At 34.4% G+C, this 26,804-nt stretch overlaps 1 protein-coding gene across 8 annotated transcripts in view; it reads left to right on the top strand.

The window, feature by feature from the left end:
- OSTN (osteocrin) overlaps positions 1 to 26,804 on the top strand; it is a 231,538-nt gene that overhangs the window by 163,936 nt on the left and 40,798 nt on the right. The window contains exon 1 of one of the 8 annotated variants that reach the window (XM_042956059.1): positions 15,554 to 15,623. The exons of the other annotated variants lie outside the window; for them this stretch is intronic. The gene's annotated coding sequence lies outside the window, so the exon portion shown is untranslated. Of the gene's footprint in view, positions 1 to 15,553; positions 15,624 to 26,804 lie in introns of those variants that run through there. 8 annotated transcript variants of the gene reach the window in all.

Below are 26,804 nucleotides of genomic sequence, written 5' to 3'. Positions count from 1 at the left end.
TACATACTGGAGAAAATGTGTATTAATGTAAACTGGGACTTTCAGAGACTACAGTCCCACTTCAAATCATATCAAAAATTTACAAAATATCTAATCAAAAATAATCAGGAACACGTGGTGACAAGAATATATGAATTAAAATCAGCAGAAACAAAATATAATAGAAACCTATTAAATGGGGCTCTAGATATTGGAGCTGCCAGACCAAGTTTCAAAGTAACTGTGTTCACTATATTCAAATAAATAAGACAAAAAATCTAGAGGGTAGAAATTCTGCAACTGAAAGATTCCAAAACTGAAGTTGTTAATTTAATGATAGGATTTAACAGCTGAGATGTAGTTGAAGAGAGAATCAGTGACATTGAAGATGGGTCAGAATAAAACATCTTAATGAATCATGGAAGTAAATGAATGAAGAAAGCAAAAAAAAAATGGGTAAGACACATAAAAATTCAGTGAGATACACTAATATGTTTATAATTGGAGCCTCAGAAGAGAAAGAAGCAGCAGCAATATGTGAATAGATAATGGATATAATTTATCCCTTGATAAAACATATGAAATTTAAGAAGGTTTATGAGATCCAAGCCAATTATGACCAAACTACATTTTACTCATAGCCCTGAAAATTTGAAACAATAATAGTATGTAAAAGAAACTAAGAACACACAAAACATTTTTAAAGAAGTAATAATTAGACTGAGAGCTGAATCTTTAATACAAATAATAAAAAAATAAACTGTGCAATATTATCTTTATAATGTTAAAACATACTACATACAAAGCTAGAATGCTAGACCCAGAAAAAAAAATGAGAAACATCTTCAAGAATTCATTTGAAATAAAATTACCTTCATACAAATAAAAAATAAAGAGAATTTTTCCCAAAAAAGAGGAATTGCAAGGAGCATTTCTCAAGCAGAAAGAAAGAATCTCAAATGCAAGATTAGAGGTGCAGAAAGGAATGAAGAGCAATAAAAATGGTCAATATCAAGGTAAATCTAAATAAACATTGACTATGTCTATAATGATTACTATATCAAATCACAATGTCTTAGGATATATGTGTATGTAGATGTATATCAAAAGAAAGAGAATTAAAATATACAATTTCATATAGCTGAAATGCAGTAGTAAAAATTTTAAATGTTTTAAATAACTTAGATTTTCTTAAGGTAAAAGCACTAATTAATATTAGACTAAGTCAAAGATATTGTATTCCTAAAGCATTCATAAAAAAAGAACAATAAAAAAAAGAAAATACATTTCACCAACAAAAGAAAAAGTGGAACCAAATAAATACATTATATATACCTAAAAGAAGCAGAAGGTAGGAATAACAAAAGAAGGAAGAGGGATAAATAGAAAGCAAATAGAAAGAGGACAGATTTTAATACAACTATACCAATAGCTATAGTTCTTATAACTAGACTAAGAGCTCTAACTAAAGGAAAGATAAAAGACAAAAAAATAATACACAGCCTACAAGAAAACATTTCTAAAATATGAGAGTGCAACAAGGTTGAAGTTAAAAATTTGGGGAAAAGATATAGAATACAAACAAAAGAAATGTTTTAAGTTCTATCAGTATCACACAAAGTAAACTTTGGTACAAAAAAAATCATTATTGGGAATAAAAAACCCATCAACTGGCAAAAGAAACATATCTCATGACAGAGGAATTTCTCTTAGTATTACATATATTTTTAAAAGGCATACATATATGCACCAAAAGACACATATAAAAATGTTCATAGCAGTGTTTCATAATAGCCAAGGACTTAGAAAAAACCAAGAGCAGAAGAATGGATATTTAACTGACAGCATATTTATATACTGAATATTATGTGGCAATGAAAATGAAAAGCTACATTAGCTAAAGCTAATGACATATTTGAATATCATTAATCCTTATTGATCAAAAGGACTGAGTCAAGGATAATATATACCGTAATTTTCCATTTATATGAAATTCAAAAACTAAACGGTAATAGAAGCAAAACTAAAGGATAGTAATAGAAATTGATATTATTAAGCTCATTCACAGGGAAGAAATATGAGTAGGAGGAGAATGAGTGGGGCATTATTTCATTTCTTGAACTGAGTGATGATTACAGAAGTGTTCTCTTTGTGGCAATTGAACTCTGCAGATGTTTTCTCTATATTCTTCTCCATATCTGTGTCATACATTACATATTTACATCATTACCTATAATAAAGTATATTATATATGTATATACGTATATACATATATATGCTTATATATGTATATATACACAAATATGTTTATATATTGCATATATAGATACAAATATATGTATATAATATATATTTGTATATGTATATGTATACATATATATACATATATAATGTATATATAATCAGAAATTGGAGTATGAGAAAACATAACTTTATTCTCTGTAAATGAAGTCAACTTTTTCTCAAGCCCCTATGACAACTGATAATGGACAGCACTTGACCTTGACAAATAAAGGTATCTCAGTCTCTTCTTTTTTTTAAATAGTCTATTTAGGGTAGTTGGACTTGATATAACACCAGCTGTCCTCTCTTCTTTGCCCAGATCCCTCCTCTGATGCAGTGGTCAGCATCTCCTCTAACACTGAGCAATTATTTAAAGGATGTAATATTTAACAAGTGCTAAAATAGTAGACTTCATAATACACTACATGACTTAGTTGGGCCTTTATATCAACTATCCTCATGTACCAGTTTTATCCCCCAAATTACTATTATGTACTTCAAAAGCAGGCTTCATATCTAAGTTTCCTTTTTGTTGTTGTTTTTGCTTCCTCTGCCTAAAAAAATAGACTCCAAGACTAAATATTCATTAAATGTTTGTGTTATACTAACCATTATCACATACTTTTAAGGTAAAGTATTAATATCTCCATGCTCTGCTAGAGAAAAGTAAAGTTTAAAGAGACAAATTAAACTACCCATGGGTTCACAGGTAGAAAATGACAGTGTTCATAATGAACATCTGATTCTATAGCTAAACGTTCTGTTTACCAAGTCTGTACCCTTTCTAAGTGAAAAGTCATTTTAGATTAACTTGAAGCTCCATTCAACTCTTTACATTTTTTTCTATAACACTATGGCTTTAAAATAATAATAATAGATTTCACAGGTTATATTTTTAGTATGTGATATTTTTACTATGGATCAGTGTGATGAGATTATTTTCTAAAGCAGGAGTTGGCAAAGTCTGAAGGTCAAATCCAGCCTGATGCCTGTTTTCATAAAGAAGTTTTACTAGAACACAATCACTCCCCTTAATTTTTGTATTATTTGGCTGCTTTAGCATGACAACAGCAGAGCTGAGTATTTGCAACAGACACCATATGACCTACAAAGCTGAAAAACTTTACTGTCTGGCTCTTCATAAAAAAAAAATTGCTAACTCTAGTATGAGGATTCCATTATTTTCCAATCATGTATATTGTGGACTCTGAGTTTCCTGGACACCAAAATAAAAAGGAAAACAACAGATTGTCATTATGCCATGAAAGAGAAAAGTAGCAATGATCTTTTTAGAACTTTGCTAAATTTGCTATTTGTATATTTACATTACTTTCAGTAGTAAAATAGAAAATGGTATATATCAGTCAAGGTCCAGGGTCTAATCAGGAGACAAATATCACATCAGTCATTTACACAGGGAAAAATGGATAGGAGCGATTTTCAACTATTGGAAGGGAGTTATGAAAGAACCATATTGCAGACAGAGGATGTGGCAGGACTGAGCTCCTTGCAAGTGGTTTATCCTAGGGAAGTATGATCTGAGGATGCCACTGAAGCTCCCTCACTGAGTAATAATAATGGAGATGTGGTGGGGACCCAACAGAGAAGAGTCCTCCTAACTCCATCACCTTGTATTTCACTCCTGTGCCCTTTGTTGATGAGGGATTACATTCTCCACCTGGCAAGATCCCCAAGATCCAGCAGGGCAAAAAAAAGGCGGATGTGAAGCTGAGAAGTAGGAAGTAGGTAACTGGTGCCTATTGGAATATGAGTTTACAGAGTGTATGTAAGTGTCTCAGATGCATCTTTTTAAAACTGATTCAATTAACATTTGTCATAACATTATATTAACCTCACAGGCGCTTGGGCAGCTCCATCATTGAATGCATACGATTCTTGACTTTGGCTCAGGTCACAATCACAGTGTCGTGGGAATATTGTTTTAATTATAGATCACTTTTCTCTAGAGAAAAATAGCCTGAAGAAATTAAAAGTGGGGTCTAGTTGGTGTTAAAATAACAATACAAAATGATGCTATTTTTATCCAGTGTTGGGAGTACTTCCAGGTGCCTTCAAACTCTACCAGCTTATCTCTCTGTGTTCCAAAAAGGTAGCATACATTTGTTCACAAATTATTCCTCTCTGTGTTATCTGCCATTTTTCTCCTCTACTTCTCTAGACCACTGGAAAGAAAATGGCTGCTGAATATGCTGAAATCACCATTAAGCCACAGAGACACTACCAAAGTAGCCAGTGCTCCAGTGCCCAGGCCAAAATTGCTGGTGCCTATGCAGAAGACAGCATGATGCCTCTGTTGTTGTCAGAGTTGCCAATATATGTGAAAGCATTTCATCTTCCCCCACTTTTCTTCTGGTCCATTGCTGGACGGTATTGCCCACTTAGACTAACATGTGCACCCCCACCATGACTTGCACATACCACATATCTTTAGCAGAAAGTTAGAGACTCACATTTTTTCTCCTCTCATTAGGACTCAAGGACATACCCACAAGAGAAGGACTAAAGAAAACTCCCTCATTCCAGTGATATATGAACATTTTTTATGAGAATACATTTTTTTTATGCATCTTAACTCACACTGCTACAGAGTTCTTTCCCATAAAGCTCTTTGGTCTTTCATGCCAAGGCATTCCAGATAAATCCCTACTGTTGAACTTCCAGACATGTCCCAAACATATCTAAATCCTATAGTTACAGTTTATCCTGAAATCTGTAAGTCTCTAAGGCATAAAAATGAAGTTTGTTTTTTCACCCAAAAAAATAGAGATTTAACATTACATCACATGAATTCTGCAGATATCCTTATAAAAACTAATCTTATGTGTTTCTCTCTCCCTCTAGTTGGTGAATTTCTCAAAAACAGAATTTTTTTTCTGAGTTTCTAAACATTTTCACACTTAACACAATACTTAGTACAAATAGGCATTCAATTAACATTTGTGCTTCAAGTTTGCATGAAAACGAAGTGAGTTAACAGATCAAGTGAAAATCCAACGTTGTCTCCATACTGTTATAGTTAATTGTTTTGGCTCAGTTTACATGAAATAATCAAGATTAGTTTGCTGATTCTCACTTGCTTTTCATATGTCAACATGTTAAAAAAAATAGAAAAGATCACCATTATTAATGTATGTGACAATATTTCCATAAACAATTATGTTTACAAGGTTTTTCCACTTTTACACCAAGATTTGGTAGTTGATGGAACAAGGAGGGCCAGTAATTGCTGTTGCTAATGGTAACATATCCTGAAGACAAACACGAGGGAAATCCTGGGGAGTAGTGTGGAGAAAACTGTAGAGTTACAGGGAGGATATCAAAGTAAAAATAGAATAATTTAGAAATCACCATCTTTCTTTGAATGGATATCCTGGCAGTCAAAATCCCCAAACAGAAGCTAGTTGAGCCAAGACTTCCTTTGAAACCACTTCTATTTCATGGAAACTAATTTTTAAAATGCTCAGTGGTTTAGGAACATGAAGAGTCAGTTTACAAATCATCATCCACTTCATGAAAAGAAAAAGAAAAAGAAATCATCAAGAACCCAGATTTAAAAACCATATAACAGAGTTAAACATGAAGTCATGTGACAAATTAGAGGGACACCCGAGTAATTTCAACACAGTCAAAGCATCAGCCTTCAGTCCTCATAGTGATTATGCTCTCAGCTTACATACATCTCTGCATTGCTGTGGCATCCTAATAACATCTGTTAAAAATCCTGACATGTTGGTAATGTGAGGAGAGAACATCCTTCAGTGTACCTATGCCAGTAAGCAAATGTCTGTTCTAGTTGCTGATGTTTTTAGTCTTTCTGACTATATATAGCTCATACTTCTCTAATCTCTGTACTTTGGAGTCAAGTATATTTAAGAGCTCAATGAAAATAAGCAAGTTGTGATTATTAACTAGTTCATACGTTGGTTTAAAAATCCATGTCTGTGATAAAATGCTCTGTTAATAGGCATGCACCGAATGTGTGTTAAATCTGGACTTTCTGTATTAAATACATTTTCTTTTTTATTTTTTTAATGTTTATTTATTTTTGAGAGAGAGACAGAGCATGAGTGGGGGAGGGGCAGAGAGAGGGAGATGCAGAATCCGAACCAGGCTCCAGGCCCTGAGCTGTCAGCACAGAGCCCGACACGGGGCTCAAACTCACAAACCGTGAGATCATGACCTGAGACAAAGCCGGATGCTTAACCAACTGAGCCACCCAGGCGCCCCTGAATACATTTTAAATATGAAGCAATGATCTTGTTATTAGTATTAATATTTTTAATTTTCCATTTCTAAGATTAAGATTATACCCCCCCAGTCATTATATATTCTGCTCCCAATTTAATACTTTTCCTAGAACATGCACTTTAATCCACAAATGGTTTTGCATGTAGTGTTTCCTCATCATTTAGTATTCTCACACATCCTTCAAATCTTAAATATCTCCTACTTTATGAAACTTTCCTCTGAACCCCCAGGCAGAGGCGATGAGGTTATTTCCTTCCTGTATGTTCTCACTGTACAGGATACAGTGGCCACTGACTTATTTTTCAACCTCCTGTCTCAGAATGAGGTTCTCAAGCATAGGAATGGCATGTCTCGCCTCTTTATGCCTCTATTGTTTTGCCCAGTTCTGGAGCATAACTGAGAAAAATTGTAATTTGTTAAATGAACCAATCTGCCTTCCGGATCTTCTGTCCTCTAATACCTATCCCGGTACATATACATTTTATCATGCTTCAGTCACAGAGAACTAGTTAAAAATCATATATATATATATACACATATATATATGTATACCGTTTAAAAACTATATATATATATATACACATATATACGTATATACATATATATGTGTGTGTGTATACACACACACACACACACACACACACATATATATATATATACACACATATATATTACAATGGCTTTGCTCAAAGAGCTGTATCAGTCTGCATGGTCCATCTCTTAGCTGACACAGAAGACTTTCACAGGTACACAATATAGTGACCTGTTCTGTTGTGTTTTAAGGGGCTCCTGAGAACTTCCTCAATTGACAGAACTTCTACCATCAGAGTATCTTCATTTCCATCACTGCCCATTCCTATTTTAACTTGCAAACACTTGTAAAAAAGATCTACCACTAATTTCTCTACATGTTAGCATGCTGCTACTCTCCAACGTGAAAATTATCTGAGAATGAGAGAATAATCTGCTCAAGGTTCAACACAATCTCTACTCTTGGATATGTGATTTGGAGCCTGCCACTTCAGTTTGTTTAAGTTCTCAACTGAACAATTGTAATAATGATAGTAACCACCCCAACATATTGCTCTTTTATAAAATTCAACTGAATGTGAAACTATGATGATAGTCAACATTTATTGAATATATATACTAAGCATTTGCTTTACATACATTATTAACTTTAATCATCCCTACAACATTACAGAATAGGTATTAGTATCCCTTTCTGCAGAAAATTTGCCCAAAGGGGTGTGTGTGTGAATGAAGAACATACCTAGTGTAGTAATCTGGTCAGAGTTATTTGAAATGTAAAAAGTGAAAGCTAGAACAAGAAGACTAGAAATAAGAAAGCTAGAAATAAGACTACTCAGTTAGTATGGATTTTCATCAAGTTTAATAAGGTTGTTAAGATATAAACCATCAATCAGTTCTCCAAAAGGAACTGGTATTTTTAACAAAAAATGAAAAATCTAAGAATATTTTAGCAAATAACCAAAAAGAGCTCATGAGATGGAACCTCCAAAGAGGCCATATGATCCTGATAAAGACAAAACAAAATGGCAGCTCAGTTAAGGGAAAACTTACCACTATCCAACACATTTAGGAATCAACCTAGACGCTGGACTGGAGACAAAGGTGATTACACGCTGTTGCTACTGTCAAGGACCTTACAATCCAATGTGAGGGTCAGAGATGCAGTCAAGTTTTAAGTTAAAGGAAAGGTACTTGCATTATGAAATGGCACAGAAAGAAAAACTAAGCCAACTGGAGAGAATAGGAAAGGACTTACAGAATAAAGAGCATTTTGTGGTCTTTGGAAACTAAGTAAAGGATATTTAATATTAAGTTATCATGTACTCTTTAGAAATATCACCTCGAGGGTCTAGTCTATTCGGAAAATACTGAGAAGCTCTATTCTAGGTAATGTGTATCCAAAAGACATGTATCCCCAAAAATGGAATCTAAATTCTAAGCAAACTTAAGGTATTATCGTGTGACCAATACACATTAATTATCAGAATTTAAACAGTAAGATAAAATACTGGTTTATAATTTATCTAAAAAGTATGTCCCAGACAGCACTGAAAACTGTAAAGATACAAATTTAGCTCATGTTGTGCATTTGTTCCTGAAATTCAGCCAAATTGAGGATGCAAAACAACCATACTTAGTTCCCCTTTTAATAAGATCTATGCAATAGGAAATGAGACTAGTGTCTTTGAAAATAAGTTAATTATGGAATTAAATGAAAATCCATAATTCTAAATAACTAAATTATATAATTCTAATGTAATGTTTAGTGAATAAATTACATTTTTTTCACACCAATTCTATGGATATTTCTCTTTCTAATCACCACCCCCCTACTTTCTCCACATACCTGATTCTGAGTAAAGGGAAATAATATTTTCTATCCCTCGTCAGATGGAGTTTGAATGAAAGGCAATTCCAGTCAGGACATGTTCCATAGCACTGAGATAGAACTCAGAAGTAGGGACCTCTTACTTTAATAACCTGAAAATAGAGAACATACCCCAGAAGCTATGCATTAAAGATTAAAATCCAACAGCAATTACAAAATCAAATAGTCAAACTAAGTAATGAGGTGACCATTGGGAGTCAGTAATAAAACCAATTGGTCTGAGAAACCAGAAAAACGAAACATAAAATGTCATGGAGTGGCAAAAAGGAAGTGATCTAGAAATGTTCCTAAAATGGAGTAAGGATGACTCCAGTAAGCCAAACACAGGAGTATCTTGTAGGTCAGGAGTATCTGATAGAGCCTGAAACAAAAGGAAAGAGTAGCCATCCCTTTATACAAGAAGGTATGAACAGTACATACCAGAAATGAAGCCACATGGTTTTAATTTTAGCTTCCATATAGTAGCTGCAGGCTGTCTGGTCTGTCCACAGGATCCCTAGATACAAACCTCTTCTAGTAGCAGAGTCAAACCTACCTGAAGAGAAACATTTGGAAAATCAAGTTTTCTCTCTGCCCTGGTAATAGTGTGTTCATAAGAAAGAGAAAATGAGGCTTTCAAGAAAGTGAAAGCTAATTTTTAAAGATGGTCTAAATCAGTGAGGTGATAATAGAATTGTACTGCTTTTTGTCTTTAACTCATTTGTAATGCTCTTGAATTTAAGTACAAAATTTTATACTATGCACCCAGAATCTATATTTTTAAATCAATTTTTAAAAATACTGAGTTAAATGAATCAATCTTTGCTTGTGTTTATAAGTGGATAGAGCTTTAATTTTAAGACATTAGATCTAGAAAAACATTTCCAACAGAAGCTTACTTCAGAGTAGTTTAGTCAATAGCCTTGCATTCTAAATCCTCAGTTCTATAGGGAGCTTTCTCCCTAGGATCTGAAATTCTTTGGACTAAGGTAACAATGCTGGCCTCGAATCTATAGCCCTACATCTGATTTTTCCTTCCTTAATCACCTAGCCCTTGGGGCACCTGTGTGGCTCAGTCAGTTAAGTGTCCGACTTTGGCCTAGGTCATGATCTTACAGTTCATGGGTTCTAGCCCCACGTTGGGCTCTGGGCTAACAGCTCAAAGGAGTCTGCTTCAGATTCTGTGTCTCCCTCTCTCTCTGCCCCTCCCCTGCTCATGGTCTGTCTGTCTCTCTGTCTCTCAAAATTAATAAACGTTAAAAAAAAAAGTCACCTAGCCCTGCTTCTAAAAAGAGGTTGTTTAAAATATACATGTGGTTAGCATAACCTCTTTCATATACTTTTTCTTACTTTTCCCAAATACTCTGTTTACCTTAGCAGGTTTCTGGGGAACAAAGAAAAGCAAGAATGAAAAGATAGGTGTATAATTCTAGATAACTAGTTCTAATTAAAATGGTGAATAGCTGGGTATTATATATATGTGATGAAGCATTCAATTCTACTCCTGAAACCAATATTACACTATATGTTAACTAACTTGAATTTAAATAAAAATTTAAAAAAAAAGAAAAAGAAGAGAGTGAATGGAAATTGCTTATATTCCGGAAGCATGTAGAATGTATTTAGAAATGTGGACTCTGAACACATCAGGTGTAAATCCCCCGTCTACCACTTCCTGTCTGGGAGACCTCTGATAAGTCATGTAAGCCCTTCCTATCAAAGTTAGTTCTTTTTAAACTTATGGCGAATAATAGTACCTGTGTCTTAGCATTACTGTGCAGATTAAACAAGAGGGCTGGCGCTGAGGAAGCACTGAATAAATAAATGTTGGTGGTTATTGTTAGTATTAGATCCCGCATCTTGGTAATATGGAAGTAAATGGGCTAGTCTTTATTCCGATTTCCTTTACCTTCACTAAAATATCACCCTTGCTCATAGGGATGGAGGCTCATGAAGTTGCTTAGATCAGATCATCATAAATAATAAACTTTTTTTTCCTCGATGAGACTAAGTTCAAGAACTCATAATTATTTAATAACATTTTTGCCAAAGAAGCCGTGAACAAAACAATTAAGGGAAACACTTTATTGGGAGTTTTGTCGCTTAATGAACTCAGAATCTTTGAAAAGTGTTTTAAAACTTAATACATGAAGAAGTAGCTGCTCTATCCTTTACGATTTTTAATGAAGCAATTAAGTATTCTAATACAGTGCTATTTGAACTTTAATGTTTCTCATTTTCAGTGATTTTTTAGTTCATTCTGTCTCTTTTATACAATAAGGAAATCTTTTTCCAATAATTTAATGCATGTTTTGTTGTTATTTCATGCTAGACTTCACGCATGAGTGAAAAATTAACACAAATGGCAGCACCCCACTGCTGCTCAGTGACGACCGGCTGAAAGGAGAGTGTTGTGGGGCAGACCAGGGGGAGGTAGCTGTGCTCACATTCGCAGACTTTTCATTCGTCAACTCTACCCAAAGTTAAACCCCACCTTCACATTCAACTTCCTATTACCATACCCACATTCATAATCAGATTCATGGCTGAAGGATACATTCTAATGAGAGGTTTCAAGCATTGCTTCAGTTTGGCAGGTCAGTGATTTCTAGGAAATTGGCAGACAAGGGAGTTAGAGTTTATTTCAGGTAATGAGCAGATCAGTATAAATGCTGACACAAAGAATCAAGGTGAAGTGGAAGGAACAGCATTCTTTTATATTCTAAGAAATATAGAGGAACAAAGCTAAGCGTGTGTGATTCCTGTTTGAGAAAATACTTCATGGTGATCATCCTACGTAAGATAATTTGAAGCCTGGACTTTGATTTGTAGGTTGATACCAGCATCCTTGGAGGCTGAAAGATATGAATCTTGGATGTAAAAAAGATTACTTTTGTCCATTTATGGTTTCAATTGTGGACCTTAAAGTCCTCTTCTAATCTTGGCCTGTGGATGGTTAAGATACCTCTTTATTCAAAAAACATGTGTTCACATACTTAATGTTAGGGTGAGATCTGTCAGCCACTCTTCAGGCACCCTGGCAACTAAAATAATATGACAGAAGGTAAATCTCTCAAATCGTATTTAAACTATGCTTCCATAAAACTTTTTTTATACCATTTGTATAGTAGCAATCACATTGAAATGCCATTATTTCTAAAATTAACCTCTTCTTTGCAAGACCTTAAGTTACTTTAGGACACAGGTTATCTTTTACAAACTCTTTTTCCTGCCCTGTGACTTTGTCAAGACCTGATATACAAAAGATGCTCAGGAAATATTTATGGAAATGAAACCGACAACAATGTAGTTACTGTAGACACATTCTCAAATAAGCAGTTGCCTGACTCAGTAAATCAGAGACTGGAAGACTGGAAAAAGGACTTAAGGATCATTTTAACAAGCTCCTCATTTCACAGATCAAGAACCATAAACGCAAAAATGTGACAGTTGTTCAAACCAGCTCAGGATGGCAGAGATCCAGTTATCACTTCCAGATCCCAATTACACCAGTTCATGGAGGAACCAATGGTTCCAGGGGGTCGTTGTTCTCTTAAGTATCTTACTTCTAATCTGCAAAGGGAAAAACTGTGGGATACTTCTAAATTAAATCAGGCCTGCCAGCCAAAAGTCCAGTTTTGCAGAAGGCTGTGGGGCATGAAGATTATGCATGAAAAAAAGGAAACTCGCTTTCCTCTGCTAAATATCTACTCACCTCTACCACACAAAGTCATAAAAACACTGAAAATGCTAGTGTACTGTGCTTGTGTGTTTAAGAGAAAGAAAGAAAGAAAGAAAGAAAGAAAGAAAGAAAGAAAGAAAGAAAGAAAGAAAACACTTGATCTTAGCCAAAAGGCTGAGAAGCAATTGAGAGAAAGAAAGAAGAGCAAGAAAGAGCAAGCTCTGAATAAAAAAAATTATCAAAGAAATTATATTAATTATATGAAAATATAAAAATATAATAACATTTAGACAAAATATTGACTTGCTAAAAAAAGTAGAAAGGAAAACATCTTTACTACTGACCAACTAATTTTTATGATGAACACATTGATGTACTATGTACATTCTCTCTATCAATAAATACTAATGGCTAAGCATCAGGCCTCTGAACAAAAATAAATCTGTTGACTAATTTCTATATACCTCAGTTCTCCTATTTTCAAAATGAATATAATAAAAGAATTTACCTCATAGGTTTATTGTGATGATTAAATAAACTGGTATATGTAAAACACCTTAAAGCAGTTACATGGTTCATAGTGTGTGCTCAATAAATGCTAAATTTATTACATATTTTATACCCATATATTGATATCAATATACACATATCACATATACACATATCAAGATATGTGTATAAAATATTTTTTTATTTTTAACTCCCAGTCATTGAGTTATAAATCCCTCAATATGCCTCAATATTTCAGGTTAGGAGTAACCTGAAACTTGAAAGGAAATTTAGAGTTTAACAAAAACTACCAAATCACTGGTAAGTCATTCCTTCCTTCCTTGATTTGACTCCATTCCTTCCTTCCTTGATTTGACTTCAGAGTAAAATAAGCTTAAGCATTGTTTCTGCTTGAGAAAACAATGAATTAAAAGGTTTATAATTCTAGAATGCTCTGCCTGTAGTTGAGTAAATCACTATTTGTAATATACAGAGCTAATAATCGATGAAATGAGTGAAATCTGACCAGGACTTACATTCATACCTACACCTGTATACCCCCCTTGGAAATGAAAATATTTATAGTTTCATGAGCAAAAATAGTGTAACAAGAACTAATTCTGAAACAAGAAAGTGTAATGATCATATCACATATTACACATATGTTTTATTCAGCCAGTAGAGTTGTTTAAGCAACAGGATATAAACTATGTGACAGATATGAGTATAATCAGATGAAAATTTACTTTGATTTGCTCAATATATCTGGCAATCACACTAGGGTATGGTTTTATACTTTAAAACTTTCGTATGTATGAACTTTGATCAATATATAAAAGATAATCTAAACAAGCCTTTCTTTTATCTACTTGAACATATTTTCATTTTTGTTAATAGAATCACAAAGCTTAGAAGGACCTTACAAGTTTCCTAATCTCACCCCGCTCTTGATGTGATAATCCTTTCTTCTTCAGAACACCTGATATTTCCATTTTTTCCCAAGTAGCTTTTGATATGGAAGCTAACTGTTCTTTGGGAGGAATAGTTTTATCGTCAAAAAGTATTAAATAAAAATGTTACTGAAAACAATCCTTTTGTTCCTGTTGAATTCAAATCTATCTTTTTTTTTTTTTTTTTTGTAATTTATTACCCAGGATAATGATAGGATTCCTTATAGATTTCCTTTTCTTCAAATCCAATATATCCTTAGTTCTGATGGTCCTTAGATTAACTCCTATCCAGACCCCACCCTATGCTGGCCCCCCATTTGGGACACTCTAGTCTGTCTGTATCTCTCTTGAAGAATGATGCAATCTTACTAATATAGAAGAGGACTATTACCTCCATCCTTTGGATATCATATCTGTGTTTAAAAGTTTTGTTAGCATGTTTAGACATCTCTATCATTGTGTTTGTACTGGGTATGTTTACTTAAGGTAAAGCTTTGCTTTACTAGATGCTTAGAGAATTGAATCAGCTTGTTAGTGGCATTTCCTACTTATTTGAGAGGTTATGTCCCATGGCATATTAAAAAAAATTTATTTATTTTGATATGCCTGAGGATCCTTCCCAGTGTGAGTTCATGGAGGCAAGTTTAAGGGATGCATAATTCATGGAGATATTACTTCTCCACTGTGATGGAAGCTGATTGCCTAAACAGATGCATATCAGGAAAGGCAAGGATACCCAGAGCTGTCAAGTTTACCTCTCAGTGTCTCTGGTGTAGTACAGTGGAAAACAGTCTTGAGTAGGGTTTAGAGAAAAGGTTTTGGAATAGTCTTTCCTGCACACAAATCCCAGCTCTCTCATTTACACCTGTATGACTTTGAACATAGTCCAAACCTAGTTTCCCCATGATTTAATTGTGGATAGTACTTACTGTGTAAGATTGTTTTTAGGATGACATGGAGAGACAGTACAGTGTAGTTGCTAAAAAACATAAACTTTAACATCTGAAAATTTTGACTGAAATGTTGGCTTTACTATTTGCCAGTTTATTGACTTTGGCTAAGATTTTATTTCTTCTTCTGTAAGATGAGGATAATCACAGTCTCCCTTCACTGCACAGAAGTGAGAATTTAATAACAATGCTGTCACATGGTAAGTTTTCAATCAATTATGTTTATTTTTATAATGACTGCAAAAGCATAATACAATACCTGCTTCAAAGAAGGTAATCAATAAATGGTTATTCTTATTATTCAGTGCCCACCCCTGTAATTTCCTATAATTTTGACTTTAGACAAGTAATTCCTGACTCAGCATGGGAGAGAACACATTTGACATGATATTGTTGGAAAACTTCCAAGTATCAGATGATTCTTTAGGGAAAGAGGCGCTTCTAAAAATCGTGCAAATAAGCTAAAATAGGTGGGTTGAATTCTTTACAGCATAACATGGAGACCATCTTGGAATTACTTGCATTTCAATTTTGTCTTCCCCATTCAAATATAGGCTCCTTGAGAACAGGGTCAAGACTTCCACAGACCCAGCAAAATTCCTTGCATATTAAAGGAACAGGTAAATATAATTCTTTAAACTTATATACCTAAGTTTATATATCTATATAATTCTTTAAAGTTTTTTCATCTGTATAATGGTGTTAATAATAATTGCCCCGTTATCTAAGAGTATTGTTGCATCCACAGGAGAGCAGTTACTATAGCAGTGACATAAATTATATAAAGACCTGTCAGTTTTGAAGTGCTATATGTTGACAGGGCATTAAATCATTCCATGTTCAGACACCATGTGTGCGTGTGCGTGAGAGAGACAGAGAAAGAGAATTAAGAATATATAAGGCAGTTAGCCTTCTAGTGTGGCTTCTGGCGTCCCAGCATTTCCATGTCCTTAAATTGGTAAAGTCAATGATTTGAACTGTCGGAATTTAGCAGACAGAATCCTGTAGTTAATGTAACTGGTCGGGTGATCTTAATGGGGAAAGAGTGTAATGGGCAGAGGTATCAAATGGCAAAGGTATTCCATCAGGCTCAGCAAACAGTGTGGCTGTAAAAACAGTTTCTGAAATACAGCCAACAAGACTCTAGCCCCATAAAATAAAGGCAGAAGCCAATGGGCTTTGCCTCAAAGGGGGATCTGTAAAGCTCTAGTCTGTTGTAAAACGCTCCATCATAGCAAGTACATACGTGCAGTGTGCCCTAGACATGGAATATATCAAAAATCTGTGCAATCCAGAGTGACATGAGGAGTTTCCTAGAGTCCAGAGGCAGCATTTAGTCCTCTGACCTGGAAGATTGGATGAAACAGAAATGTAGCTTTCTGGAGTTCACTTGAGGATGAATACAAATGAAAATAGGAGGGGGCTTGTAAATGCAGTTCTCACACCTCTGAATTTCACTCGAGGGATGATTTATATCAATGAAAAATGCAGTAGAAGATAAGAACCTAGCTAAGAGAACATGATTTGCGTCTCTCAAATAAATGTTTTCTTGCTTACAAAGTTGGGATGATAATAAAAACAATCTTGTCAAAAAATAAATAGAAATGGATTATCAAAATATTCTTATACGACATAAAAACGTAAGGAGGAAGACTTGTGTTTCCATTTAGCTTATAGGAAGCTGGATGACAATGTCACTTTTACAAAATCATGCAAAACCATAACTTTTTAGAATGCATCAGGAAACAGGTCAGTAGACAATCAGAGGTAGAAATTTCAAATGGTTGCAGCCCCCCTGAGGGGAGAAAGGGCACACAAAAGGTTTGACCTTAGGTAGAGTACCTAAAGAAGGCCATCATGAAAGTGGTTACAAAAGAAAACAGTTGATATTTAAATAATATTTTTAAGCCAATTTGTAAGCTATATTAGAATTTATATTTCCTGGAAGCTCAAGACATAAGTGAAATCCTTATTTGCTAGGCCTATGACATACTAAAATTTAACACACACAAACAATAGCAGACACTGAACTCAGCATGGGAAATAGTAAATGAATTTGAAGCTAGATCAATAGAAAATATTCTTACTGAAATACAGAGAAGGAAAAGAGTTTAGGGGCACTTTAGTGGCTCAGTAGGTTAAATGTCCAACTCTTGATTTTGTCTCAGGTCATGATTTCATCGTTCGTGAGATTGAGCGTCACATTGGGCTCTGTGCTGACAGTGTGGAGCCTGCTTAGGATTGTCTCTCTCCCTCTCTCTGCCCCTCCCCCACTTGCATATGTACATGCGCTCTTGCGCGCGCACTTTCTTGCTTTCAAAATAAATAAATGAACATTAAAAAAAAAGTTAAAATCAGACCTTCTAGGAGATAGGGGATTGTGTCAAATGATCTAATAACCATGTAATTAGAATAACAGGAAAAAAAAACGAGAAGGGTACAAAAGAAATATTTGAAGAGATAATAGCCAATTTCCCCGTAAATTAACAAAAGAAAACAACCAAGAAACTCAGGGACCTTCAGGATAAATATAAATAAAAATATAATTAAACACATCATAGACAAGCAGGTAATAGCAGACTTTGCATCAGACCCTATCTAATCCAAAAAAGATAGAACGTGAGCTTTGAAATACAGAAAGAAAAATTGTCACCTCAGAATTCCATTGTACACAATAATAACATTTAAAAATAAAGGTGAATTAGGGGCACCTGGGTGGCTCACTCTGTTGGGTGTCTGACTTCAGCTCAGGTCATGATCTCACGATTTGTGGGTTCATGCCCCACATCAGGCTCTGTGCTGACAGCCTGGAGCCTGCTTCAGATTCTGTGTCTCCCTCTCTCTCTGCCCTGCTTGTGCTCTGTCTCTCTCCATCTCTCAAAAATAAATAAATGTTGGGGCGCCTGGGTGGCTCAGTCGGTTAAGCATCCGACTTCGGCTCAGGTCACGATCTCGCAGTCTGTGAGTTGCAGCCCAGCCCCGCATCAGGCTCTGTGCTGACAGCTCGGAGCCTGGAGCCTGTTTCGGATTCTGTGTCTCCCTCTCTCTCTGACCCTCCCCCATTCATGCTGTCTCTCCCTGTCTCAAAAATAAATAAACATTTAAAAATAAATAAATAAATAAATAAATAAATAAATAAATGTTAAAAATTTAAAAAAAAAGATGAATTAAACATTTTCTTGAACAAAACACTATAAGAAATGTTAAAGGAAATTCTTCAAGCAAAGGAAAATACTACTACATGGAACTGTAACTCTAAATGCACACACAGACAGAGCAGCATCAGCTATGGTAAATGTAGTAAATATGAGGTTTTAAATATTTTTAAAATCTTTAAAAATAATAACTGTGTAAAGCAAAAATGGAAAAAAAAACTGGGTTTATAACAGGTAAAATTTTTAAATGTGTAACAGTAATACTATAAAGGAAGAAATGGATAAAGTAGAAGGAACTGTTGAAAGATTATTAGATTATGTATGAAGTAGAAAAATATTTGGAGAAAGACTGTGACAACATAGTGCTGAATATTGTAAACCTGTAGCAACAACACAAAAAATAAAAAGTAAGTAGAAATAATCATCTAAAATAAGGCAGAATGAGAGAAAATGGGGAACAGAGAACAGATGAGACCAAAAAAAAAACCAATTTTTAAGACTGTAGTTTTAAATACATCAATTATTGCATTAAATGCAATGGTCAAAACAAACCAATTGAAATTTAGAGATTGTCAGTGTCAGATGGCTTAGATTGACTGAACATAAAAGAATGTGGGGGAAAAGATACACCATGCCATCAACAATCAAAAGAAAGCTATAGTGAATTTTTTAATATCAGACAAGGTAAACTTCAAAACAAAGATTTTTACTAGGAATAAAAAGATAAATTACCTAATGATAAAGAGATATAAAAAGCCCTAACATAAGGCAAAAGCTGATAGAACTGAAAACAGAAATAAAGAAATTTTGGAAACATCAATAATCCTTCAATAAATGGGAGAACAAGCAGACAAAAATCATTAAAAATGTAGATTTGAACATTATCAGCCAACTTAGCTGAGATTTATAGAATATTCCACCCACTAATAATAGAATACACATCCTTTATATGTTTTTAAACTTAAAAAAAAAATGTTTCTTTATTTTGAGAGAGAGAGAGAGAGCAAATCCCAAGCAAGCTGAACAGTGTCAGTGCAGAGCCTGATGTGGGGCTTGATCTCATGAACCATGAGATCATGACCTGAGCCGAAATCAAGAGTCAGATGTTTAACGAATGAGGCACCTATGCACCCCCACATTCTTTGTAAAGTACACATGAAACCTCACCAACTATATTATTGGCCATCAGACAAATCTTGACAAATTTATAGGCATTAAAATAATATAAAGTATGTTTCCTTAATACAAAACAAACTAGCAATCAATAACCAAAACAATATGGGAAAAGTCACCAAATATTTGGAAATTAAATGACATATTCTAACTAACCAGTAGTCAAAACTTTGAAAGAAAATTAGAAAATATTCCAAATTAAATAAAACATGAAAACAGAACATATAAAAATGTATAGGATATAACTAAAGCAGTGCTTAGAAGGAAAATATATTACACTATATAACTATATTAGAAAAAAAAAGAAGTATCTATAATCAATAATCTAAACATCCATATTAAGAACATTGAAACAGATGAGCACATTAAACACAAATCGGGAAAAAGGAAGAAAACAATATGAAGTAGCAATCACTAAAATAAAATGACCAACGCACCTGGGTGGCTCAGTCCCTTGAGCATCCAACTTCTGCTCAGGTCATGATCTCAGCTTAGCTCAATCCCTGTGTTGAGCTCTGTGCTGACAGCTCAGTGCCTGGAGTCTGCTTCAGATTCTGTGTCTCCCTCTCTCTATGTCCCTCCCCCGCTCTCACTCTGTCTCTCTGTCTCTCAAAAATAAGTAAACATTAAAAAAATTTTAAAAACAATGAAAATAAATAAATAATAAAATTACCAAATGCTGATTCTTTCAATGGATAAATAAAATGTATAGAATTCTAGAATGACTAATTTAAAAAAAAGTCTGAAGAAAAAGAGCACCAGAATTAAATAACTTTAATACTTTAATGACATGGACATTTTATATGAAAGATGAAAGCTATGAGAGTGCACTCAGGAAAATTAGCTAGAATGATTAGCCCTAGACGTATTAAAGAATTTGAATTTGTAACTAAAAACCTTCCCACAAAGGCAACTCATGGCACAGATGACCCCACTTGGGGATTTCGATGAAACATTCCAGGAGTAAATAATACAAATTCCGCACAAACTCTTCTAGAAAATAGATGTGGGTTGTTACTGACTGAATATCTGTGTCCCTGCAAAATTCGTGTATTGAATGAAATCCTAACCCCCCAATGTGATGTTAGTCAGAGGTGGAGTCTTTGGGAGTTGATTAGGTCATGACAGTGGAGCTTTCGCGAATGGGAATATTGCCCTTATCAAACAGGTTCCAGAAAGATCTCTCACTCTCCCTGCCATATGAGGACACGTTAGGAAGACCATAGTTTATGACCCAGAAATTAGGTACCCACCAGACAACAAATCTGCAGACTCCTTAATCTTGGACTTCCCAGAACATGAGAACTACGTGTTTGTTGGTGAAGCCAGCTAGTCTATGGTATTTGAATTATAGCAGTCTGAACGGACTAAGACAAGCATGTAGTTCTTCTCGATCATTTTATGAGACCAATATAACCATGTTACCAAAATCTGAAATATAAATTTTAAAGATATAAAAGGCCTATATCCCTCATTAATAAAGATACTTAAAAAGTTACATCACTTCAAATCCAGCAATATAGAAAAGGATATATGTCATGATCAAGCGGAATTTATGTCAGGAGGGCAAGGTTATAAGTCACTAGGGAGTGAGAGGTTGAAGGTGTGTAAATTGGCAAAGAGTGTCAAAAGGTACGGTCTTCTAGCCATAAAATAAATGTTATGGCTATGTAATGTATAGTTAATAGTACTATACTGCATATTTATAAGTTGCCAAGAGAATAAAACTTGAAAGTTCTCATCACAAGAAAAAAAATTATGATTTTTATGGAGATCAATGGTAATTACTGTGGTGATCATTTCATAGTGTACATGAATATCGAATCATTACATTGCATACTTGAAACTAATACGATGTTATATGTCAGTTATACCTCAACAAGAAAATTAGATGGAAATACATTTAACAAAGTATATACAAGATTTATATGCCTTTTACAACAAAAACAATTGTTAAGAAAAATAAATATCTAAATAAAAGGGAAGTATACTATGTTTACAGATCAAAAAATTTCATACTGTTAAGATGTCACATTTCCTCAAATTTACCTTATAAATTCAATGAAATCCTAATAAAATCCCAGCAAGCTCTTTTGTACACATTGACAAGCTGATCCTAAACTTTTTTATGGCAATGTAAAAGATCTAGAATAGCCAAAAGGATTTTGAAAAACTTCTGAAAGAAAACAAAAGAGAAAAATTTTTTTTCAAACTTGACTGAGAGAATGATTTCTCAGGGCACACAAAAAAAAATGATCCATTAAAAAAAAATGGCTGATTGGACTTAATCAAATTAAAAATACTCTGTGAAAGAACATGTTATGCAAATGAAAAGAGAAGTCACAAAGTGGAAAAAAATTGCGAAACACAAATCTTATAAAATTCTTGTGTCCAGACCTATGAGGACTCTCACAACTACATATTAAGCAAAAAATATGAACAGACACTTTACCAAAAATATATGAATGGGAAATAAATACAAGAAAAGATTTTCTACATCATTAGTCAACAGGAAAATACAAATTAAAATACCATGACAGGGGTGCCAGGGTGGCTCAGTAGGGTAAGTATCTGACTCTTGATTTCAGCTCAGGTCATGATCTCACAATTCATGAGTTCGAGCCCTGCCTTGAGCTCTGTGCTGACAGCATGGAGTCTGCTTGAGATTTGCTGTCTCCCTTTCTCTCTGCCTCTCTCTCAAAAATAAATAAACATTTAAAAAAATTACAGTGAGATACCAGTATACATTTATTAGAATGGCTAAATTTTTGAAAACAGCAATGAATGTCAAAAGCTAGAAAGGATGCTGAGCAACTGGAACTCGCATACATATCTGGTAAGAATGCAAAATGGCAGAACCACTTTGGAAGTCAGTTTAGCTATTTCCTAATAAGTTAAACATAAACATACCACATGATTTAGGAATCTCATATATATGTATTTGTCCAAGAAAACTGAAAACATAAATATCAACTCAAGAGTCCTATGTTAATGTTTATGACAGCTTTATTCATAATTATCCCAGACTGGAAACTACCCAAATTTTCACCGACTGGTGAATAGATAAAAAAATTGTGGTACATCCATCCAATAGAACGCTCTTGTTAAAAAGAAACAAAGTGCTGATACATTTAGCAACATGGATAAATCACAGAAGTTTTATTCTAAGCGAAAGAAGCCAGACACCAAAGACTACACACTGTATAATTTCCTACAGCCTCTGGAAAAGGCAAAATTATAGGGACAGAAGTCAAATCGGTGGTTACTAGGACCTGGGGGTTGGGGAGGGGGTTGACTCTAAAGAGGCATGAGGAAAATTTGGTGTGCAGGGAGTACATATAGACAAAGTCTATATCTTGATTTTAGCGGAGGTTACATAACATTTACATTTGTCAGAACTCCTAAAATTGTACATTTTAAAAGGTCGGATTTTGTGTGTATAAATAACACCCCAATAAACTTGAAAAAAAAATGTTAGGAAGTATCAGATTTTAATGCAAGTAAATCATGGCATTTGCTGTCATGATAATCTTTACCAAGCATCTCATTTGTATGTCTTTTAACACAGTTTTGAGGTTAAACAGTGTGCTGGGTCTTTTATCTATGCCCCAATCTCTTTTCCAATCGGGTTTGACCAAAGGTAAACACAACAGGAGATTATATTGAGGAAGCAGACTGAAATCTTGGTGTTTATTTAATAAATTCCCTCCCCTTTAGGTGACTCTTGACTGGCTGTATCCCTTGATGAAAGGTCACACTTCTTCTGCCAGGCAACTTTCTGTACCCAGATCTGTCTGTCCGTACTTACCTTTAACCCTTCAAGATTAGGGTTATCTGCCTATTATTGGTTTAGTCCAATAATAGGACTGCAATGTCCTTTCTGGTTCCTTTGCACTCTGCTCGCATTAAATTCTCCTCAAATTACTCAGTTTCAATGTACCGTCTCTTTACAGTCAGAATCCTGACAGAGCAAGTCTCAACGCCTGATTCCATCACTTTTAAGCTGTGAGCACTTGTGCTATCCATTTCACATATTTGAGCTTTAGTTTTTTTCATCTGTTAAATATGAATAATAATACCTCTTCAGCAAGGTTGTCCTGCAGATTAAGTAATGATATACTAGCTGAAAAGTTTTCATGAATATCTTCTCCCTTTCTCATCTTAATCTCTCCCTTCTATCACTGGATGTATATTCTCTTTCAATTTCTTCATATACTCTGGTTTCTACTCTGTCTTTCAAGGTAACAGAATTTCTCTGTCATGTATAAATGCATAAGTAATTTATATAAGGGTAGATAATATGCAGAATCCTGTGTAAATGGCTTAAACGTACCATGGTTATGTTCCTGGAATAAACTGTTGCTATTTCTACTGCTGCAGAACAGTTAAGTCAAACTTTTGAATTAGGTCAACAAAATCCACAAATAGGGTGGAATCTTTGGGCTGTTTAAGCAGGGACAGATCTGGAATAAATCAGCCACAGATATCACTTGTCAGCATGCTGAGGGAGGCATTTCAAATAAGGGTAGAAGGTACATCAAGAATATTGGCTTCTGGTAGCATTAGGATGCATCCATTAAATCTATATTGAGAGTTTTCCATCATGTGGATTCAAGCTAACATAATCGTTTTATGGCCGTAATGTCTAAACAAGGGTCCACAATTAGGCTGTATTTTTATCTTGACTTGTGAACTATCACTGCCAACTACTCAAATTTCAGGCTTGTTGAGACATATGTTATCCCTGGAAACCCTTCATAAAAAATAAAGCATTTTACTGTCCCATGAATTCACTGTGCTCCGGTCATACAATACATACAATCTGCATGTATAATGTTGTAAATGTGATTAGTAGGAAATGGAAAGGAAGAAAACATTCAGACAGAGGCAGGAATGTCTTGGTGAAAAAGAAATTAAAATCCTGGAGGACAGAGAAAGATAAGAATGATTACAACGTCTGCATTTATAGCCCACATGTCACAGTTAAGTATTTATAGTTTTGTTGGTAACAACCTTCCCAGTATAGCAATGTTAATTATGAAGTAGCTGTCAGTTTCACTGACACAGAGCTGTGCACCTGACTGAGCCTGAAACTACTCACCATTTCCATAGATGATCGTTTAATGTAAGGGTCCAAAAAATATACCAATAAATCAGTTTGAGTTTCTGATTATAATCTCCCTAAATCTTACATTGAAATACCCTAGTGACTTTCTTTTGAAAAAATCTTACTGCATTTTATTTCCCAGATTTGATGTGTAATTATCTGAGCTAGACTAAAACCTCAGGAAGAAGTGATGGGTCTAAGGCTGAACACAATACTAAATGTATACTTAAATTTTCCAGAGCCCAAGTTCCTGTTGCTACTTAAATACCATGATCAAAGCAATAGATAAAATAAATGTGGAGAATAGGAGAGAGAAAGAGAAAGACTCAGAGAAAAAGAGTAAGAGAGAGGGTGAGGGGAGGAGAGATTGAAGAGAAGCTTGGGAAAATGTTCAGTGGAAAACCTAGAAATGATGTAAGAGAAAGCAAAGGCAGGGATTGGAGTAAGGGGTGTATAACTGAGACTATAAAAACTCAGAGAGAAAACTCACCATCAGGGCTGAGTTTGGAAGAAACTGCACAGACAGGATTCTAAAGTTAGAATCTCCTGATTTTTCACAAGGTAAGTTATATATAAAAGCTATGAGAAAAATTTAGGTTTTTTTTTCTTTTAACTACTTTTTTTATTTTCACATACTTTTAAGATGTTTTGATTATATCCTGATCTTGAATGTTTTATGGTAATATTTATCTCTCTAAAATGAGTAGAAACTCTAAGAAGATATTTTTATAATACAAAATTAGGGTGGAGCTAATTGTATGTTCAGACATTTCATATTTATCGATTAATTTTTGCTTTTGTTTTCCACTTTGAAACAAAGAGAAAGACAACTCAAGATAATGATTTTCTGTAAGTGTTAGTAGTCTTAATTTTGCTTTCATCAACAATGTCCAATATTATAAAATTTTTAAATGTATAAAAATGGTTGACTTTTAAAAACCTAAGTAGAAAGAAAAGGTTTTCTCTTATCTTTATTTCTATCAAAATTGGAGTCTAAGAAATATCCCTGAATTAATCAAGTTCCAGAGTCAATATTCTATATTCTTCAAACCTAAAATATCCTCTTTATCTTCTTATAAAATTCAAACATACAAGTATGATATTAGTACCAGTTTAGAATAGACTTAAATCATATCTATTCTTTTGTATTTGAAGTGTTCTTGCTATTAAGTGATCAAATTGAGAGTTAATCTGAAACATATATTTGAATTACATGTAAGAAATTTAAAATTTTGCTTCAGGGTGTGGTAATAGTGTATACTCAATAAATTCAGTTCTAATGAGGAATATTGCTCCTTCAAATTACACTTCTAGAGTCTATAGGTTAAGGAATGAGATAATTATTTGTTTCTAAGTTACCTTTTTAGAAATTAAATAATTTTAACAATAATTTATGATTTTAATGCCCATAGAAGCTATCAAATTGATATGTCTTCCCAAAAGCATCAGGTACAGTTTGTGTCTTCTCTTTATTTTGATACTGGTCTTCAGCCCTCTTACAGAATTTTTCTAAGGAAACTCTCGTTGTAAGTGAATTGCACTGTGATGTCACTCAATATGGCATTTCAAGTTGACATTTGTTTCTCTCCTTTTTTTCTCAGAGTTTTGAAGTGATTCTTATATAATGAATCATGGGCAGTAGAGCAGCAGATCTGTGTATAGACCAGATTTGGGGGCCTCGAGATTATAATTTTAACTTCTTGTTCAAATACTTTCAATGATTTGAACCTTTGCTTAATAATATTAGATTAATTGAACTTGTTCCAAAGAAAAAGAACTCAAAGTAAGCAGCCCCAAAATATTGCCCCAACTCTGCCACTGTATAGTTTGTAACTTCAGACAAGCCTGAAGCACAGAGTAGGACTCAATTATATTCTGTTATTATGGAAAGAGACAAAAGGGCTGCAAGTGCCAGGGAGACTGAGTGGGAGAATGATCGAGGGAAGCTCCCACATCAGCCAGTTTTTCCTATATTCAGGAATGAAGACTTGGGGTTAATCTTTACATATCACCTCATTTAACCTTCTTGCCGATATTTCATCTACTGAGATCGCTACCTACAGGACACCTTTTGCTTAGTTACTATGGTGCCATCAGAGAAATAGGAGCTTTGGGGTCAGGAGACCAGACTTCTAATCCCAGTCCTGACTTCAGCATCTTTCACTCAGCCTTCCTGGGGCTTCATTCTTTCCTCAGTAAAACTGGAGTTTGGGAGGTTATAAAGATCGGGAGGTTATAAAAGATCCCAAGTTCCCTCCTAGCCCTGGATACCTCTCTATACAGGTCAACTCCCCTGTGTCTGAGATCTCTCTGATTAGAGCCTCTTGCAACTGAGCCCTCTCTCTTCTTTCTCCACATTGTTCTCA

This window comes from Panthera leo, chromosome C2, assembly GCF_018350215.1.
Source record: "Panthera leo isolate Ple1 chromosome C2, P.leo_Ple1_pat1.1, whole genome shotgun sequence".
Lineage (NCBI taxonomy): Eukaryota > Metazoa > Chordata > Mammalia > Carnivora > Felidae > Panthera > Panthera leo.
This window is presented reverse-complemented; position numbering and strand designations above follow the sequence as displayed.